Genomic DNA, 21342 nt, shown 5'->3' with positions numbered 1-21342 from the left:
AGTAGCAAAATTTAGATAGAGTGCCAAATAGTTTTCCCATGAAAAAAAATAATGAATAAGAAATCCCTCGTTGTGCATCCTTGCGTTGTTCCTGTGTGACACCTAGCCATATAAACTGTAACAGCTCTCTCGTTTTGCTTTACAAAGCAAGTATGAACATATCCAAAAAAGCATATGACACAACATAATAGTATCACTAAATCTGATATCAAATATGTTTTTTTTTATATTGTGGCATATGAAGTGCATACTTGTACATACCTAATTAGACCCCTAGAGGTATTTTACTTCTGTACCGGTGTCATGGTACAAGGGTGAAATTGCAATCCCATATTTCGTAGAAAGAGAAACAAGATCTCTGGCATAAATAACAACCCCTTAGTTTTCCTCCCCCAGGATCTCCTTTTCCCATGCCACCTATTTTTTTTTATATGAGACACCTTTAACATTACCGGCTTTGTCTATTAAGAAAAGGCCAACTATTAAGTGATATAGAACATTGGATATGCCCGGGTTAACTTATGAAGTGTTGATCTCTGTGAAATGATGTTAGGTCATTGTAAACTTGCAGCACTAAGGGAAAAACCTATGTAGCCAAGTGTTTTAGCTTACGATGACTATTATTTGTCAGGTACTCTGCTTATAAACCTCGATGCCTAGTACCCTGGAAAAAGCACACGACTAAAGTCAGACCCTCAGCATATCACTGACCAAGCTGACCCCAACTAAAAAATGCGTTCGTCTTACATCAAGTACTCGGCTTATCAAGGGGAAAACACTATGCTTATAGACAAGCCTCGACATTGTGGCTGCCTCGTGGCCATCCTCGAAGCCTTGATGTCTCCGTGAAGAGCCTTTTTTTGGGCCTTAGCGAAGTATGATGGGTACTTAGCTTCGACTGTGATTCCTGTAGTGCAAGATGCCCATTAATTTTATTTTGTGAACTGAACAGTAGGAAATAATGCGTACTGCAATTTTTACAAAAGAAGTTAGCAAACTGTCAGAAAAGAAACTGAAAGGTGGACAGCAAATGTTTAGCATCATGCTCATGTCCTAGCTATGCAATAATAGTTATGCAGCCAACATCTTAAAGTATGCACCTGGATCTCGGCACCTCCCACTCCATTTGACGGCTGCTGGTCCGGGTGCTCCCCCGCCGAGCCGCTGCGGAAACCACTCCACCATGGAAATCTGCCGCGGGAGTCCGTTACTGGGTGCGCTTGTGCTCTGAGTCTGTTGCTATGTGCCTGTGTGCTCTCTCTGTGCGTCATCCTCTATTTTGATTGCAGGTGCACGAAGCTGAGTTTGTTGCAAGCAATAGCAAGAGCAGCTGTATTCTTTCTGGTCCAAGATATTATAGATGCTTCCTTCACGAACATGCTTCCCTGGATGATGGATCATTCAAATACATGTACATGTCATGGATACTTCAGTTTGAAATATGTAAATTGTAAACACCATTTTTGCATTCAACCTCAATATCAAATCGGTGTTGCGAATGCCTAAACATCCAAACAGAAATATTGGCATTCAATCTCAATGTCAATATCCTGTGATATTTCCATTCAATCCAATGAAATACCAAGACTCCCAATGCAAACATCCAAACGGAGCATAAGGGTATTGTACACCAGGGATTGGGAAAAGGCAGAATATGAAGGAAAAATGAGTTGGTGCATGAAAATCCTTTTCTGAGCCCAGGCTCATCTGCACCCGTGTTGAATAAAAAAATCAAAACAAATACTAGAAAAAATAAAAAAAATTCCTAAAAAAATTTCCCATGGTAGAAAATTTGGTGCGTGAGGTCCGACCCAATTTTCAAATGATTTGCACAACTGAGCAACTCTCGGCAAAAAAAGGAAAATTCCGGGTCTGTAAGACCAAAGCATCAAGAGAATATAACCACGATGAGCACACCCCTGGCCTCTGTATAACTATGATGCACACAGCCAACACCAACGCACACACAAAAAAAACACCGGCAGATAGCAAAGTCATATAAGACCAAAGCTACGCCTAAGCGTTGAAAAAAAAACGGATGCTATCAAATACATGATCGACAAACCTACAACGATGACCATATCCGCACCAACCATCTCATGACACCACAAGAATAATGATATTCTTCAATAGTAATGCCTTCATGAAGGGAGCGACACTTGAGCGCCGCCGTCATTGAAACCTACCATCAAAGGTCAGAATCTAGGTTTTCACTCTGAAAAAACAGTCTGAACAAATCCGAGCAATGCCTTCAACAAGGTAACGACATAAAGTGTATGTGTTTCAACTGTATGGTGTACGGCTTAAAGCGTATGTAGCTGCGTTTGCATGTTATGCAGTGTAACTCACAAGGCAAATTTCTCAATCCTATCATTAGAAAGACATCGAGAAGGAAAACAATCCAACGTTGCTCACTAGCTGAATTTGTACCAATTAGGCTTGAATGTTCCTTAAGCATCTTTTTTTATTTACAAAGTGATCTATTTTTCGGCATAAGTGTCTCCTGAATAATATAGTAATTCATGCCTCGACTAAACAGCCAGGCTGATTTGTGAGCAAACGATCTATCCAGAAGTGCAGTGATAACATCGAAGCATCACCTAGTCATGCCGGCCAGCTTTGTATGGATGCTAAGTAAGATTTTTTTTTTCCCGAGAATGCTAGATTAAGACACCTAGCCTATAAATCCTTGCGATATCAGAGACCTTTGCAGCCACACCACACGCACGAGATATCTGAAGTAGTAATAAGTAGAAACACAGAGATGAGCTATCTAAAGACATCCTGGCCGGAATTGGTGGGCGAGCCGGCGACACCGGCAGTGATGACGATTAACAGCCAAAGGCCCGACTTGACGACGGAGGTCCTTCCGGTTGGGACCAGCCCAAGCCCACCGGGGTTCGACTCGACGCGTGTCTGCGTCTTCCTTGACCCAAGAGACAAACTTGGCCGTGTTGCAGCCGTCCCTGTCGTTGGCTAGCTTAGTGTTTCTTGAAGAGTCAATTGCCGAAAACTACCACATTTGCGGCTAGCTTTGCAGAAAACCATCAAGTCGCTATGTGAGCGATCAGTGCTTTTTGTAACAAGTTTACAGCTAATGTGATGTTTTTTGTAACGGATTAGCGACTTGGTGGTTTTTTACAAAGCTAGCCGCAAATGTGGTAGTTTTCTGCAATTAACTCGTTTCTTGAGACAGGCCGGTTGGCCATAATGCCCGGTGGCGACCATATATGTAGCCACTCGTGTCATTTTTATACTCTATGTTTTTTCAAATAAATGATCCACTGAATAAGTGGTACGGTCCATACAATTCATTTATGAAATTGCTTATTTGCCATCACCAAGTCAAAACCAGCCTAATGCCAAAATGAGAGAGAACAGACAGCTTGACTGTTGCCAGCTATGTGGCAAGCCGGTAGGCACATTTGGAATAAAGAAACATAAAAACTCTTGAGGGCAACTGCTTGAACGTTATCGAGGTGGTAAAGCTTGCGTGTTATCAGCTTGCGTGTTAAACCAAGGATGTACAGCTTGCTGACGGAGGCGAGAGAGTAATCTGCATCGGTAAACCAAGGATGTACAACTTGTAGTTTTTTTTTCCTTTTTCCCTTCTGTAAGCTGGATTCAGCTGTTGTATTCCCTCCTATCCATATTACTAATTGAATCATTGGTTAATTGGCTCAATCAGTAGGTATGAATAGGCACGTTCTCATGCTCATATGAGGATTATTATATCGTTAGTCAACTTAATTGTCACTGAGCTAGGATTGGAAATCACAGAGAACACTGATTAGTGCAGTCAAGTTGCAACTCAATAATTATTTTTTTTCTTTATTAGCTGATACAACAGTACACGCTATCGATCCATATAATCCATTATATAGGCATGCATGCATGAGTGCAGGAGATACTAGAGTCAGAGTTCAAGAGCAAAAAAAATGGCAAGATGCATGCGTGCGGGCACAACTCGCGCGTTGCCATGCTCCTCCGAGCACCCAAGCTGCTTCAGTTCCGCAAGGAAAATCTCAAGGTATACTACCACCATCGGAAGCAGCGGTGCCCTAACCTTAGCGGTGGCAGCGGTGCCATAACCCTAGCAGTGGTGGCGGTGCCGTAACCTTGGTGGCTGCTGCGGATGGTCGACGGGGGGACGAGGCGAGGGAGGGACGTACCTAGATTTGCGCAGATGGGTCGACGGTAGGACAGGGAGAGGGCGAGACATGGTGACGACGGGACGAAGGATTTGCCATTTTAAGTGTGGGCGAAAACTGCTCAATTTGTCCGTGTGGGTGTCGGCAGTGATGGGCGACACAAAACTCCCGCCACAGCAAACTTTTGATATGTGTGGACCGGACGAAACTTGCCTGCTCCCTTCCCATGCTCCCATCCGTGCTCCCGCATACGTGGCTTGATTTAATTGAAAGAAAATAAGGCCCGGCCCCACCCCCTGAAAATCAGGGGGGAAATGATTAGATTAGAAAAGAAAAAGGAGAAAAAACAGCCGTAGGATGAAGTGGGAACACGGATGGGAGTATGGAGAGGGAGCAGGCAAGCCGGATCCGTGTGGACCGACCACCATTCCAAACTTTTGTTATTATGGAAATTTTTGGTGCGGGTTGCCATAGTATTGTTGGGGTCGGCATATTGTTCCCCCGTCACCATTGCAAGACAAACTAGTGGCCGGCACTTCTGACATGCCCGCCACTGCTAGCTTTCATCCTAGCTAGGAGCAAATTTGGAAGAGTTTATAAGTTGTCAGTCATATATTTTGCCCGCCACTACTGTGGAAAGATCAGTAGCAGGCCATTATTAATGCCCTCCGTTGCTTCTTTTTCTAAAATAGCAGTGGTGCGTGCTTGACTATACCCGTCATTAATTTGAGCCCCCCTATATGCGTTTTCCCAGTACTGTCATACCTTTTTATATAAAAACTGATCAACATCTTGGATACCAAATAAATACCAGAAAAATTCACCATGAACTATATTTTCATATTTCCTGCAAAAAAGAACTATATTTTCATATGGAGTATATTCTGCATTGGAGATATAGATAGTTTTCTCCTTAAACTTCATCAAATTTATAACGCTTCACTTTCCGGAAAACCAATGCTTAACATACTATTATGTAACATAGTTAGCCTTTGGGGTCTTATAAATGTTGGCGCTGCCTCCTTTCTTCATCCTCTAACTATGGACAGAAGAAAACTAGAGCATTTTTTGGTGCCGGCTGCCTCACACAGCAGATCTTTTCTCCTCTATTCTCTTGTCATCAACAACACATACATCTCTTACATAGACTCACGCAGGCACAAGCCAGCCACCACGTCTAGACGCACAGCCGGCCACTAACTAAGTAACTTATCAGGCAGGCATGCACCACGTCCGTCACTTCTCAACGGCCACACCACCTGACCATGCGCACTAACAACTCATGCATTAAGATAGCTTACAACTCACATGCACCTAGCTAACTAACCGGCTAGCTAGCACTCATACAGAACGACGGCATCAGGACTTCTTCTGCCGTCTCAGACGGCTGCGCGGCTTCTCGAGGTACTCGGCATCCCGCCATCCAAGTCGCTTCCTAATACCCCCTCGGACATCTCACCTTGATTACCGCATCGCACGGCACCGTGGCTTCAGGCCACCATCCGCATCTCACCGTACTCGCCGTATCACACGGCGGTCTAGCACCTCCTCCACACATCTTCGTTGAAACTTCACTGGACTAACTACTCTCTATCCTATGCTACATGCATCTATATCAATATAAAAAGACCCAAAAGGGCAGATCCAATTAATCTCGGCTATCAAATCATGTTAATCCAACGACCTAGACTGCTTCAATCTCGAGCGCTGAACACGTTTAGCGTGCAGTTAATTTAATGCCAAATATAATGCTAATCACATAATAACACGCAAATAATATCCTACTTAATATACGCATGCACTTAATATACTTCTAAATTAACGTGCATTGCACGTACATATTGACTAGTGACGAAAGCAAACTAAATATGCTGATACATAAATCAAGATTAAAAAAGCTAACACCGCCTACGGGAAAAGATGAAAAGAAAAACCCTATAGATTACCTATAAGTACGTGCTTTATTTTCTTTATTCAATAGCAAGGGTTACACATTATTTATAGCGCTGCCGACCAAGCATGGATGCAGCAACTTAGCACATTAGTAGTATGATACCAGTGGGCACAACTACGCTCTACGTGGAGCTAATTAGCTGCCCTGCCCGTTGAGGTTGTGGTAGCCCTAGCCGATGACGGGGGTCTTCACAACGACTCCAACTTCGTTGGAGAGGACAACGACGCGCCAGGGGTTGTGGCCCGGCGGCCACTGGGGGCCTGAATAGATCAGGGTGACCCATACATCAGGCCTGTCATCGTTGATCTGTGCCGCCGCTCTCTGCACCGTCCAGCCCACTACCTCCGGCCAGGACGTCTTCCCAGTCCCGTCTCCACCGCCACCAGCACCCATGGGCTCGACTCTTCCCATCGTCCTGCCTTGTTGGTGATCAGTTCAAATTGTAGATGTATATACGCTGCATAGTATTTAAGCCGTATTATTTGGGATGGTATTTATAGACCACCTTGGGGCTACGTTAATGGAGTGAAGCATGGCATGCCAACAATTGTGCATCGCGCATGCCGTCCTTGTCCTTGGTGAGCATGACAACAAGTATGACACATACTGACAACAAGTGAAAATATAATAGTCATACATTGCACTTGTTTGCTGGTTTCCTACAATACAATAGGCATGCATCGTGTGCGCCGTCCTCCAACAATCTTATTCTTATCCTACACATTCGTACGTAAGGCTGCTGCCTCCAGCAATGGTTAGTGTTGCCAAGCAAAACCTTAATGATCCACTACATCATGTCTTATCCGGGCAGCACTTCAAATTTTCGAGTTCTATGTGCACGTACATACGTACACACCCAAGTTTAGTAACAGGTGATACCAATAGCTTTCTAATAGATCAACATTGCTACTTCTTTCAGCTTATTTCAGGATTTTCCCGTGTGTTATTTGTGGAAGATTAGAGCTATGGTTGTGGCCCTGCGGAGAAAATCCTGGTGCTGGGCAGGTAAGGTTGATTCTTTGGGCCCGGAACGGCATCTCCAGATGGCGGACGGAGTAGCGGCCAAGACTCGGTGGTAGTTTCAGCCGTGAGGGCGACGAGGTGGTAGTCGTGCGAAGCACTCATGGTGCAGGAAGCGTTGTCATGATACTCTGGTCTGATGTGTTGGACCAGGTGGACCCTCCGATGTGCTAGGGCTGGTAGACCTCTGGTGGTCTGTGTCCATGTGAAAGTCATGCTCGATGGTCCCGATGCTGCTGATTGCCACGTTCATGAGCGTCGTTCTCCTCCTTGGAGAAGTTACCTTGGGTTATGTGCCTCTACATTTGGCTAGTGGTGAAAATCCGTGGTCCGATCTTCTAGACCAGTCGGTGGCATCGTACCCATCTCGGAGGCGTTGTTGGCGAGCCTGCGTACTTCTAGGTGGGTCATTGTCATTGTGGTTCGTGGGCAGTGGCAGTTCTGCCAAGGAATGGGGTGGCTTGCACGGCGGTTGAGTCTATACTTCGTCAATGGCTTCGTTTCCAGTTGCCATTCTTTCTAGTGTACTTGCTGTCTTCCGGCAGACCAGCATCCATCATGCCAACACGAGGAAATTAGTTGGCCCTCTTCGGTGACAGACGAATGTATCCACAGCGAGGTTCACCCTTCTCGAAATAGGTCAAGGCTTGTTCCTCCTGTGTTTGTTGTCAATTGCATGTTGAGATTCCATTTACTTTAGCCTTGGTTAACGAATACTAGGGCAGGTGAAGGCTTTTGTATTGTCAAGCAACATTTCATTTTTATCTTTGTGTGCTTGTATGTTCGTAGCCTTTGCTAGATGTGCTCCTTAGCACCCTCTATCTACTTCGGCTGCCCGCCTTAATTTTCCTATAAACTAGAGTTGAAACCTATTTTCCTGGACAAATCGATCAATACTTAACTGAAATTTAATTTCCCCAAATGTGGCACCAAACGAGGATAATCATAATTTTGAGATGTGATGGCTCTTGCTTCAGCACAATTGAATCAGTTCTAGTAACATGTTTCTGTTAGAGGCAGATCACAAGAAGTGCATATTGGACCTCCTGACTGCTTATTGAAAAGTAAATAATCATAAGAAAATGATACAATTGGCTGCATGATGATCGAGTACCGCCAGGCGGCTAGCCAATTCTAGGGACGCTAACCACTCGTTTGAGCTCGTCTTGCGGGTCGAAGAAGACGCATGCGCGCTTGGAGCGGAACCCCGGCGGGATCTTTTTGGCGCCCTCCGAGATCGCCTCCACCGTGACGTCGGGCCTCTCACTTTGGATCGTCGTCACCGCATCCGATAATGGCATGGCCAACAGCTCCGGCCATGATGTCTTCTTTGAGTTCATCACGGTCATGTGATTCTACTTCAAAAGACGTCGTTGTTTATTAGTAAGAGAGGGTAAGAGAGTCAAACTAGATCCACAGAAGCCTATAATTCTGGAAAGAATTTATATAGTGGAGGCAGATAAGTCAAGAATTTATAAACTAGATGCATGAATTCCTTCTGGTTTGTTGAAAACAATGTTCCTCGATGGATTTATCATTTACTGACAAAACGGATGGAGCTTCCCATGCTATCCAAACCTTAAGAGAAGGAAAAAAACAAAATGGTTGACACATTCAACCAGGCCTTGCTAGGTCACTTTTTTTAGGCAAAGCATAGCTTTATTACTCAACGGTGCTCAGGCAAATCACCTGAGACACATTCAGCCACTTGGGCTGGAACATCTGACTGAAAGTCCACATAATGGTTTGCAGGATACATTCAGCCAACATTGGCTAATTCATGTGCAACTGAATTGGCACTACGCCTGCACACCCCTAGTACATATTTGGAAAACCATATCTTTAGCTGGAACTTGGTATCCTCAATAACGGTTGCATACGGCGAGGAGTCGGCCTTACGGAGATCCAATGCTTCCACCAATAGTTGTGAGTCTGTTTCGAAGACCGGCTGAACTACGCCGAGATCTGCAGCTAGTGCAGCTGCATTGGACATTGGACATGGCCTTGCTAGGTCACTTGATGGGACGTGAACCAGCTAATCGATTTTCTTGTTCTGGTTTGCTTAATCACTGCCCAAGCACATCAGTATTCCTAAATTTATTCATTCAAATCTTCTGACGGCCCATGCTGCCTAAAACTTGCGTCTATCATGTACAAATAGACAATGATGCTTAAAGAAAACTTGATTTATTTATCTAAGCACCTTGCGTTGTACAATGCCTAAGGGGAACAAGGACCAATAGAACTGAGAAAAACAAAAGGAGTAGGTTGGCACTACTCTGCTGATTGAGGACATTACCGGCAAACAGAAGACATGAGGAGGTCCAAGGTGGTAGCATGGAGGAGACCTGGGTGGTGGTCAGAACAGGAAAAAGAATGGATATCCAATGTCTAGCAAGAGAAGAACCAATTCTGTTTTTAAGGTTGTGCTTCACCATGGACCCCACGTAACCAGCCGCTACACGTCGGCACAAACAAGGCAATAGTTTTTCTTATTTTAAACTGAAGCAACATCCGACTAAAAGTCCACATAATGGTTTGTAGAAATAGGCACTGCTGTTTCAGAAAAAAACCGGTTTATTTTTCTAAACACCTACCATTGTACAAGGCCTCAGGTCTCAGTTCCTACCGGCATCGATGAGATGGCAGTGGTGATTGCACATCCGAGTAAGGTCTTGGACCTCCTTGGCCTGTTGCCACCAATATCTTGCGGCCTTGCGTGGGCATGCCCGCGCCCAACCACCCCCCCCCCCCCCCCTCCCTACACACACACACACACCACACTCTTCATTCCCTTGTCCCACACTCTTCTGATTCCTTTTATTTCAGTGAGATGGAAAAGAAGCCGAGTTGATATGGAATGTAGGTGGCTCGACCACACTTGGGCATAAATTTACGTGCAACTGGCACTTCGACCACTAATTTGTTTCTCTCAACTTCACACATGCCATCTCAACATGCAAATATGCTGGAAAATGCAGAGTTAATTACCCAGTGGTGCTCGAACTTGACGCAAACGATCACTTTAGTACTAGAACTGGTGGCATACCTCAAAATGGTGCAAAAACTTGGCTCACTTGCTAATACAGTGCTAGTCGTGTTTGTATACACCCACGGCGCTGATGTGGCATGCTAGCATAGCATGGGGCCCGTGTGTCAGTGCCCCACCAATGAAGACAAGGGTGTGGCATGCTTTTTTCTATGGAACCCCCTCGTTTTTTTCATAGAAAAGCTGCTGACAAGCGGGTGCCAGCTATCTGCAGCACAAATTTTAATTGAATGAAAAAAGGTATGCTAGCGAAGTTAGCCAACCAACCCATTCACCATTCATGTACATTAAGGAAACACAGGCTATATTTTTGCCAAAAAAAGGAAACACAAGCGATATATCGTCAGTTGAATAGAAAAATAGGAAAACATCGTCAAAATGATGCAGCCGCAGAGACTCGGACCCTGAGCGTACCGTCAGTTCTTTTAACATTTTCAAAATGTTAGTCTTTCAAAAATTAAAATAAAAATGGAATTATAGTTTTAAATAATATAGATATAAATAAAATAAATAAGGTTAAGTAAAAGCTCATGTAGTTTCATAAAATTTTCACCTATTAAATTAAAAAATTCATAAATTAAGTTATGAATTATAAAAATATTGGTATAATTTTAAAAGTGTTTGCACATTTTAAATAAAAAATTAAAGTCATTGATAAAAATATGTATATGTAAATAAATACTTATATAAGTACAAATATTTACATTTTTTGAATAAAATATTAATTTAGTAGTATATAAAAGTGTCGAGTCTTTAAAAGAATTGTGTTGTTTTAAAAGTGTTGATGCGTTTTTAATAAAGAATTTGTTGTCAGGTGTTTTTTATAAAGTTTGTGTGTTTTCAAAAAATAATTTTTTTAATAATAAATATTTTATATAACTATAAATATAAATATATGTACGAAGACTGTTGTTCCTCAAATGAATACATATTTATAGTTATAATTTAAACTCTTTTTACTAAGTGAAAAATAAAAATAAAATAGTAACATATTGAAAATGGGCCACACTAACTGATGTAAGTTTTGGCTCATGTGCACGTTCTGTTATAGACGTATGAATTGTAGCATTGTCTAAAAAACATAGAGTAACAAATTTTTGCAAATCTTTGTTTTTTAATTAAAGAATATTGACCTAAAAATATTAAACAATATAAGTTTGTGTATCCTCTTCAGACAACGAGCATGATTTTTGTCAGGTCGTTAGCAGCGGACACATTAGATTGGAGGTCGCTGCTTTGAAACCTAAGCGCACCCTTTCTTTGTTCAATTATTATGTTTGCTGCTCACAGCAAGGACCCACCTGTCAGGGTCTTGGTGAAAAAAATAGAAGACAAGGGGGTTTCTAGGAAAAAAGGGGGGGAAACCACACGCCTTGTCTTCATTGTTTGATCATTGACAATGGGGCCCATGCCATGCTGGCAGGCCTTGTCAGTGTTGCTGGCGTGTACAAACGTGATTAGCACCATATTTGCACACCCAAGCCAAGTGTTTGCACCACTTCAATGTATGCCATAAGTTCTACCAGTAATAAGTTGACCGTTTACGCCAAGTTCTAGCACCACTGGTGTAATTGATTCAAAAATCCATGTCTTAACATGCATGAGAAAATGACTAACTCAATAAATATATAAGTAAATCACATCTATTTTTACTTCAAGTTCTGATTTTATTAAGCCAATATCAAAATTGTATCCAAGCAAATCTCACTGAAATATATTACAAGCAGTACAGGCAGCAACAGTCCGGATCAGATGGCCAGCGCTCCATACCTCCAGGAAGGTGCTCTATACTGTACGTGAGTTCCATAGGATTTTCATAGATCCAAAACATTGTTATTTTTGTTGAGGAAATGCTTTCGTATGATGATTTTTCTTTCACAAGGGGTAATGGAAAAGATATGTCTCACATATATTTATGTTCAATAAAACACCATTATCAATCAACAATCTTAGTGAGAACATGCAATTTCCTACATGATTTGTATACTGGACCATACACTTATTATGTGAAACCATTCACCAAACCGTAAGCACAGAAAACGATACAAACAGCTACATATATGATCGCCCGCTGGTTATACATATCGCCAACCTCCCCGTTTCTAAGGAGATAAGATCACCCTGGCATGTAGCCTCCTCAGAAAAACTCTGCTATATACCTAGCCAACGACAGGGACGGCTGCAACAAGGCCAAGCTTGTCTCGTGGGTCGAGGTACACACAGACTCGTGTCGAGTCGAACCCAGGTGGGCTTGGACTGATCCCAATCTGGAGCACCTCGGTCGTCAAGTCAGGCCTCTGGCTGTTGATGGTCATCACCGCTGGTGTCGCCGGCATGCCCACCAACTCCGGCCACGACGTCTTTTCAGAGCTCATCTTGTGTGTTCCTACTATTGCTTGAGATATATCGATATACGAGGGCTCTGTGTGCTGTGTGGTTGCAAGTCTCTGATATTGCAATGGATTTATAGGCTAGCATGCATATAGAAAAAAGGCCGGCATGAGCGGGTGATGCTCCAATGTTTCACTTTTGGATAGATCGTTTGCTCACAAAACAGCGAGGCTGATTACCCGAGGCATGAATCATTAAATTATTCAGGAGGACCTTATTCCAAAAAATAAATCCTTTTGTGAGTAAAAAATATATAGATAAGGCACTTTGGCATTTTGTTTTTGTCTCTGAGCGAAAGTTGGCACATTCAGCTAATGAGCAAAGTTAGATTGTTTCCTTCTTCTCATGATATGATAGACAAACTTGCCTTGTGAGTTATATATGAAGAGCATGCAAACCCGGCTGCATCCGGTTTGAACTGTACCCTCGACAGCCCAAATGCATTGCACCATATATTAATTCGTCCATTAAAAAAATAAAGAGCTGTTCCCATTTCTTTATTAGGTAATATAATACGAAGCCGGCACCAACTTTTGGTTCCTTCCTATTCTGTCCTCCCCTTGGTGCACAATACCCTTAATATTTTCCTTGATGTTTCCAACAATATAATAACTTTATGTAAAAAGCTAAATGATCGCTAGAACTTGATTTTTATCAAATCAAAACGCGACCATTATTTTTCCAATTAATATAGATAGCAAAATCTAGAACCATGCGTCAATGCCAGTATAATCCACACACACACTTTAAGATATTGGCTGCATAACTATTATTTCATACCAAGAACATGAGCACAATGCTAAATATTTGGTGTCCACATTTTTATTTCCTTTTGTACATTAGTAAGCTATTTAAACATATAAGGATGCTAGCCAACTTGCCTCCAGGAGTCTCCCCCGATTTGGGTTTCGTTGGCCGTCGGATCTGTCTTCTGATGCGTCTAAGCCGTTGGATCTTCACAGCAGTAAAACCCAATTTTTACCTCACGGTCATTTTCGCTGGCCAATGACGGGTGGGCTCGCGTCGTGTGCTTGTTGGCTGGGTTCACCGCCCAGCGTGTAGGCCAATCTGCTCCAGATAATCCGCGTCCAATCCTACCCTTTCCTCGTCCCACTCCCACTCCAGCTGACAGACAAACCCTAGTGTTTTATAAAAGTTGCAGTATGCATAATTTTTAAAGAAAAGGTTTTGTCTGAGCCCGACAAAAGTCTTGATCCCGACATTTAATTAACAAAGCCATTAACTAGCCAGGATTACAACAGAAGGCAACATACAACCATTGCAAGAAAGTAAAACGGGATGCAATGCGAAAGCTGTTGATAGCAGGCACTAAAGGAACGTTAAAAAGGTACGGACGGAGGAAGAAAATACAACAACTTGAGGACCTAGTAGGGACTTGACCACAAGAAAAGAACTCGCCTGCGACACACCGATGGTAAAGTGGAGCTTGTCGCCCGAGACTAAGCTAGAACGCGTGAAGGCGGTCATTGGAGAGGGAACAAGAACAGCCACCACAACAAGAAATCCCCAGAGGACACAAGTTGCCGCCCACAACATGAAGCACGCCGGAGACAATAGGTACAGTAAACATCAGTGCACAGAAATAAAATATCACTTAATAATTACTCCCTCTGTTTCTGAAAGAAGGCTTATAAATTTGGTTTGAATTCAAACCGTGCAATGTTTGACCAAGTTTAGAGCAAAGTTTTCAAGAACTATGATACCAAGTAAATATAATTAGACACATGATAATTATATGTTTTCATATTATATTTATTTAATATTGTACTTATTGATGATTTTTCCAACAAACATGGTCAAATTATGCATGTTTGACTTCCTCAAAAATTTATATGCGTTTTTTTAAGAAACAGAGGGAGTAATAGTAAAGGTGTGACACATCACAAATTTTGTGGGCAGAGATCATGGGATAGGAAAACGAAGGGTGTTGTTATTTCTATGGGATGACAAGTTTCCATTTTTGTGAAATATGAGATAGCAAGTTGACTCTTGTACCAGAGCACTGTTATAGAAGCAAAATACTTATAGAGTCTAACTTATTATGTAGAAGTATGCACTTCATATGCCTAAGTATTGAAAAAGAGCAAAGTAAAAGTTTGGTACAGGAAGTTATCATGCAAGTTCAGTTTCATACGTCAACATATAGACTCGACAGTTTGGTACTGATGGTCAAATACCAGTTCAACTGGATTTTAAAGGGTATTATTTAAAAAAAATCACATTGTAAGCTTACAGTTTGGCCCTTGTCATTTGAGTTCGTCACAAGGTTCTGCTACATGAATGGCGGTGGAGTGTCACTGACTACGGCCAACACCTGCGTGCAGTGGTGCACCGTACAGTACCTGGTCGTTGTTGTTGTCGCTGACGTCGTCGCTCGCAGTGGTAGTACCAGGTGGCCCAAGGAAGTGGGAATGTTGCGGCAATTGGCACTAGTATAGAAGAGGAGGGAAAAAAGAGAAAATGGCACCCTGCATGTGTAATCGGAATCGGAATGGATGATACGTACTGTACGTCTGGCTAGTAGTAGTAACTAACAATAATGAGCTCATATAGATGACTGAATGCAGTAAACATTTTTGTTTCAGGTGTGGTGCGGATGGGATCCGGCTTGCCTGCTCCCTTCCCGTGCTCCCATCCATACTCCCACTTAATCCTACGGCTGTCTTTTTTCCTTTTTTCTTTCTAATCTAATCATCTCCCCCCTGATTTTAAGGGGTGGGGCCGGGCCTTATTTTGTTCCAATCAAATCAAGCCACGTAGATGGGAGCACGGATGGGCACACGACGAGGGAGCAGGCAAGTCTTTATTGTGCGGATGGTGGACGCGCCCGCGGTGACAGCGTCAGCTGTCTTGAATTAGCAGTGCCACAGGTTCCCGCGGGGTTGCACTGGCACCCACCTGCCAAACGGTGGCTCGACCACTAGTGTAGACCGGTGGCTCGTGGATAGACCTATTGATGCGTATTTAGACCGCGTACGCTAAAGTGACAAGAGTGGAGTAGCCAAGAAGCAATCATACAAGGAATTAACTCTTCTATATCGATGCGTTTGTGTGACCATCTGCATGTATACGATGCAAACACTCCTTTCTCTTCCTCGTGATTTTTGCATACTCCGTATGTTCAATCGCCCCCGTATGCTATCTTTGTCTCATATACGTCGTCAGTCAGAACAAGTAACGAGTACCAATAGTAGCAAATAGCAAGACTAAAGGTATGCAGGCCAAGTACACAAGATACTGAGAAAGAAATTCAAGCAAAGCTATGGTATAATTCGTGAATCCCAGGAGCATTCACGTAGTAGTAGTGCATACTATGCTGGATACTAGTTATCAGATCTAAAATTGATATCAGACCTATTGATACTGGTTTATTGTTGAATATGTTTCTTGATGCATTGATGCTTGCTTTGTAAATTTTGTTCAAACTGAGGAATCATGAGTAATAGAGTAAAAAAAAACAGATGTTAAGGTTTCTATGGCTAGCTGTGGCACACACAAACAACATGCGGTTGTAAAATGAGAGATTCCTTATTCAGCCCTACATAAAAACATGCTTACCTATTTGTTCATGGAAAACCTATTTGACACTCAGTCTAAAATTTTCCACTAAGATGAAATTTGCGTCAATTTTGGCTACTAACCACGTTACGTGGGACTTGATAGTGACTGAATTTCAAAGGAGTATGGACTGACATGTAAAATACAGAAAGCAAGGGTGGGATGGGCCACTGTACACCCTCAAGAAGAGAAGCATATTTTTATCTTGGGGCAAATAAGGGAATCTATCATGAAAACTTCATAAGAGAAATTTTATACTTATGTAAATTACATTACACGAGAACGCATAATTTAGAAAAAAAATCATATCAATAAGCACAGTAGAAAGACATATATATTATTACAATTTGACAAGCCTCTTTCTTGTACTCTTTACTATTTATAGATCATTGTTTATTCAAGCAATAACATATCATTGCAATTTCTATAAGCCTAAAAGCCATACTAAAAACAACTCCACGATTTTTTTTGGCGCCAGGGCCATATGATCGAGTTAACCAATTGCAGGGATAGCTGCGATGAGCCCAGTTTGCTCATCGAAGAAGACAACGACGCGCTTGGCATGGAACCCCGGCGTGCTCACAGTGGTGCCACCTGCAGCAGCACCATCGTGATGTCGGGCCTGTCATGGTTGATGATCACCAGCCCCGGATTGGTCTGCGTGCCCACCAGCTCGGGCCAGGATGTCTTACCGGAGCTCATCACGTTACTACTGCTATTACAGCCTGAGATGAAGACTCCTGGGTTTGCCTGGAGCACAGACCTCTCGCTTTGGAGCAAATTTATAGGGTTGGGAGTACGTATTATGCTTTATTATCCTATAATACACGTGGCCCAGGTTAGGCCTCGAGTTTATCACCATCTCTGTTTAATGTGCGGATGGTTCCCATGGCTCCAAAATATGTGCATGAATATATTATCCGAAAACTCAAGAGAAAAATAATTACCAGGCTGACTTGTTCAGCCAGGCTTAGCTTGTGGCATTACATGCAAATCATGGATGGCCCGTTACAGGTCATAGATCTAGACACATTATCATTCCGTCCTTCATATCCTAGGATTTGATTATGCAAAACTGTTGTTATCACTAATTAAGGGCAATCCTAATGTTATCAAATGCCTCTAGTAGGAACCTCAAAAAAGCCTCTAGTAACAACGCGTGCTGCAATATATGTGTCAATTTTCTCTATCGGGGAGTTTTGGTGATTTTTGTTCTGTGGACCGAGCGAGAATGCATGTACGGCCATTTTTCATGATTTACATAATTCAAATAAAAATATATTTTATATCAAGTGCCAAAGTTATGAAGGGTTTTCACGCTTGTTCTCCTTGTGCCGATATCTTCAAAACTATATCTCATGCAGGGCCGGTCCTGAGAAATCAGGGGCCTGGGGCGAGAATAGAACTCGGGTTCCTTAGTACAAAGATCTGAATAATAAACAGTATACGTATATATGAAACCTAGTTGATAGGAAAAACTTTAGAGGCATAGGTTCTATTGAATCCAAGTAAGAAAAAGATCTAGGAGTAGTGTTACCTATCAGAAAAAGGTAAACTCATTTTATTATAAGAAATAATGACTTAGTGTAGTTAAGGCTTCTCCCTAGAAACGCTTACCAATGAGTATGATGTGTACGCATGTCAAAGCTGCAACGTCGTCGTGTACGCATGTCAAACAGGGAACATCGTCGTGTCCGCCTGGTTGAGCTAGTGGCACCAAACCACTTGTAAATTGTAATACTTGGGAAACGCGCAGCGGAGTAAGCAAAACAGGCAGAACGAAATAAAAGAAAACAAGATATGTTCATTCCGCAATAAGATATGTTCATTCAAACAAGGGGCAATGCCCTGTTTAAATTTGCTAGACGTTGCTTCAATTTTGGCTCAAATTTCATATATACTCCACTTGTAAGTTGTCGGCATGGATGAAGCCATTTGAGAATACACCAGAGAGAAGACCAAAATGGTTACTGGATTTCAGGGCGTCCAAAGTCTTCTTAGCATACCCCGCCTACGTACCATCTGTTGATGCATCGATCAACACGCAAGTCAGTTGCGTGCAGGTGCAAATGTAGAATCAGTGGCAGCGGGTGGCAAGCTAATTGAGTAGTACTACCTCTGTAAACTAATATAAGAGCGTTTAGATCACTAAAGTAGTGATCTAAACGCTCTTATATTAGTTTACGGAGGGAGTACTTAGCTAGAAGCAGTGGCAAGCTCAAGCCCAGGCTGCATGCATGCTACTTACTCACTCCGTTTCTAAATATAAGTCTTTTTAGACATTTCAGATGGACTACAATATACATATGTATATAGACATATTTTAGAGTATAGATTCACTCATTTTGCTCTGTATGTAATAGTCACTAGTTGGAATCTCTAAAAAGACTTGGATGCGGGAACGGAGGGAGTACTTAACTAGTAGGCAGGCCGTACTAGAGGACCCACAGGGCCCCCACAATGAACTAGGGCGTGCCCAGGGGTGGCGGCACCCTAGTACCTGGTGGACCCCCTATGGCCCCTCTTTGCATGATTCCAACGCTGAAAATCCTTTTATATTCATAAACCCCGCAAATTTAATCTAAAATGAGTTGTTCCACTGCCGCAAGCCTCTCTAGCAAAGTGATCTCTGTCAGAGCCCTGTTTCGGCACCCTGTCGGAGGGGGGAATCATCCCGGAGGCCATCTCCATCTTCCTGGCGGTCTCCATGACGAGGAGTGAGTAGTTCACCCTCGGGGTTGAGGGTATGTACCAGTAGCTATGTGTTTGATATCTCTTTCTCATGTTCTTGATTTGGCATAATCTTAATGTACCGCGAGTTTTGTTAATATAGTTGGATTATATGGTGTTTCCCCCTCTCTATCTTGTTGTGATGAATTGAGTCTTTCCCTCCGAGGTTTCACTTTTATCAGATTGAGTATCTAGGTGACATTAGAGTTGATTGATGTGTATCACTTGGTGTTATTTTAGTATGACCTCTAGGGTTGTTCTTGTCACTTATGAGAATAACTCAATAGATTGTTAGGAAAGGATAACTTTGAGGTGGTTTGCTACCTAAGACAATGTATTCTTATGATCTCCGCTTGATAAGAACTTTGGAGTGATTCTTTGTCGCACGTTGAGGGATTGTGATATGATTCAATTATGTTAGCACTGTTGAGAGACTGCACTAGTGAAGGTAGGCCCTGTTTTCAAGCATTGCAATACCGTTTGTGCTCACTTTTGTTACATGCTACCTTGTTGTTTTTATATTTTCAAATTACAAAACCTATATCTACTATCCATACTACACTTGTATCACTATCTCGTCGTCGAACTAGTGCATCTATACAACTTGCCATTGTATTGGTTGTTTGAGAGATACCATCTTTATCCTATGCCTCCTACGGATTGATAAACCTTAGATCATCCACTTGAATTTTTTTTGCTGCTATACTACAAAACTCCACGCTTGGAGGCCCAACACGAGTCTATAAGAATAAGTTGTGTAGTAGACATCAGTGGCTCAATGCCAAGTAGATCAGGGGTCCGAGACATGGTCTACTTGGATGTGGCTCAATGCCAAGTAGATCCGGGGTCGAAGACATGGTCTACTTGTGTGTGTGTGTCTGTGTGTCTGTGTGTGTGTGTGTGTGTGTGTGTTTCTATTTGGTCATACACATAGTGTATTCAAAGCTAGACTACACGCGTGTCTATGTCGCCCGCATTTATATTTTGCCACAAACACTTGGAGAGATATCTGACAATAAACATTAGAGTTTTTCTCAATAAAAAGAGCAAAGATAGAACTGCATTTTGTTCTCAACAAAATATAGCATCGTGGCTTTTTAAGAATGCCCTACGCCCCACCGTGTGGTCGTAGACAATGCGAAGCATGTTCTAGCCAAAGTTATGATTGCTTAAAGCAGGAGCATTATTCCCATTCCTTCCCATTGCCTATAGACAAAAATGCCTGATGCTGAAAACCCCTTGTGCTACCCCAGCCTGTCGCTTCCTTCTAGAATCGTGGTTTCCAATAGCATGCGACTAACATGATGGCAAGGTCACTGGTCACTCTAGCTTGTCGCTCACGAGCAGACGGGAGTGGCACCAACAGCCCATGTTAGTGGTCCTGGAACTCCATTGTCACAGATCCCATGGGCTTCATCTCGTGGAGATTTCGACACTGGTTTCGATTTCTTCAGACAACCCCCCCCCCCCCCCTCCTTGACCCCACTATCATCATTTGGTCCATGACACTCTTGCCCCTCTTGGTCATCTTGTGATAGATCCGGTGGTTGTACAACCCGATTCAACGCATCAGCCTCCTATTGGATCGTCTTCGTCCAATGTAAGACATGTATGTTAAACGTTGTTTACATATGTTCAGAGTGAAGAGGCTAGATCCTAATATTTAACTCAAAAACACATGCCATGTCCTCGCATATTATGCGAACAATAACCATTGATTATCTTGTAGATGCAGACTATGTTATGGCCATCAATTTGGTCCAGTCTATTTGATTTATGGCATATTGCAGACACTGGATGTAAGCCGATTCCTGCTTACAAGCCATGATTTTCTAAAAGTCATGCATGCTTACTACTAACATATAGATGGTGAAATTATTAATGCACAAGAGGTGTATTATGTACCACAATCAGATATTGTCGTGAGAGAGAGAGAGAGAGAGAGAGAGAGAGAGAGAGGCCCCAGCCACCGTCATCACTAGGGTTCCCTCACCCACACGTTGAATGTTCCTGTGACAGTGGGAGGAATGGAAACCACCGGATTTTGTTCCACATGCATCTAGTATTCTAGGTTTGTCTAAATACGGACTTTTTGGTGGTCCAAATCATTGGCTCCAGCGTATGCAATGACGGCGGTGAATAAGATTCATTCAGATTTCCATCTGGTATGGTACCTCTCTTTGTTGTTGGTGTTGGATCTGGGATGTAGTGTCTGAGTGTGACCTATACATTTCTCAGATCTAAGCAGGCGCATTGGGCATCTAGGTCGTGACATCCAGGTGGTGGGATGCTTCCTCCCTATATACAGACGTAGGGATCGCCTACATCATGCCATCGGTCGTCATTGGCCTCTTCTCCGACACGAAGTGTCGATCTTGTGATTCATAGCCCGATGACTTCTTAGCTGCCAATATATAGTATTGTTAGCTCCATAGGTGGTGAGCAGCTCCGGTCATGTCATCGAGCAT

Source organism: Triticum urartu, chromosome 1A, assembly GCF_056163025.1.
Source record: "Triticum urartu cultivar PI428250 chromosome 1A, HENAU_Tu73, whole genome shotgun sequence".
NCBI lineage: Eukaryota > Viridiplantae > Streptophyta > Magnoliopsida > Poales > Poaceae > Triticum > Triticum urartu.
The sequence above is the reverse complement of the archived record's forward strand: the minus strand, read 5'-3'. Positions refer to the sequence as shown.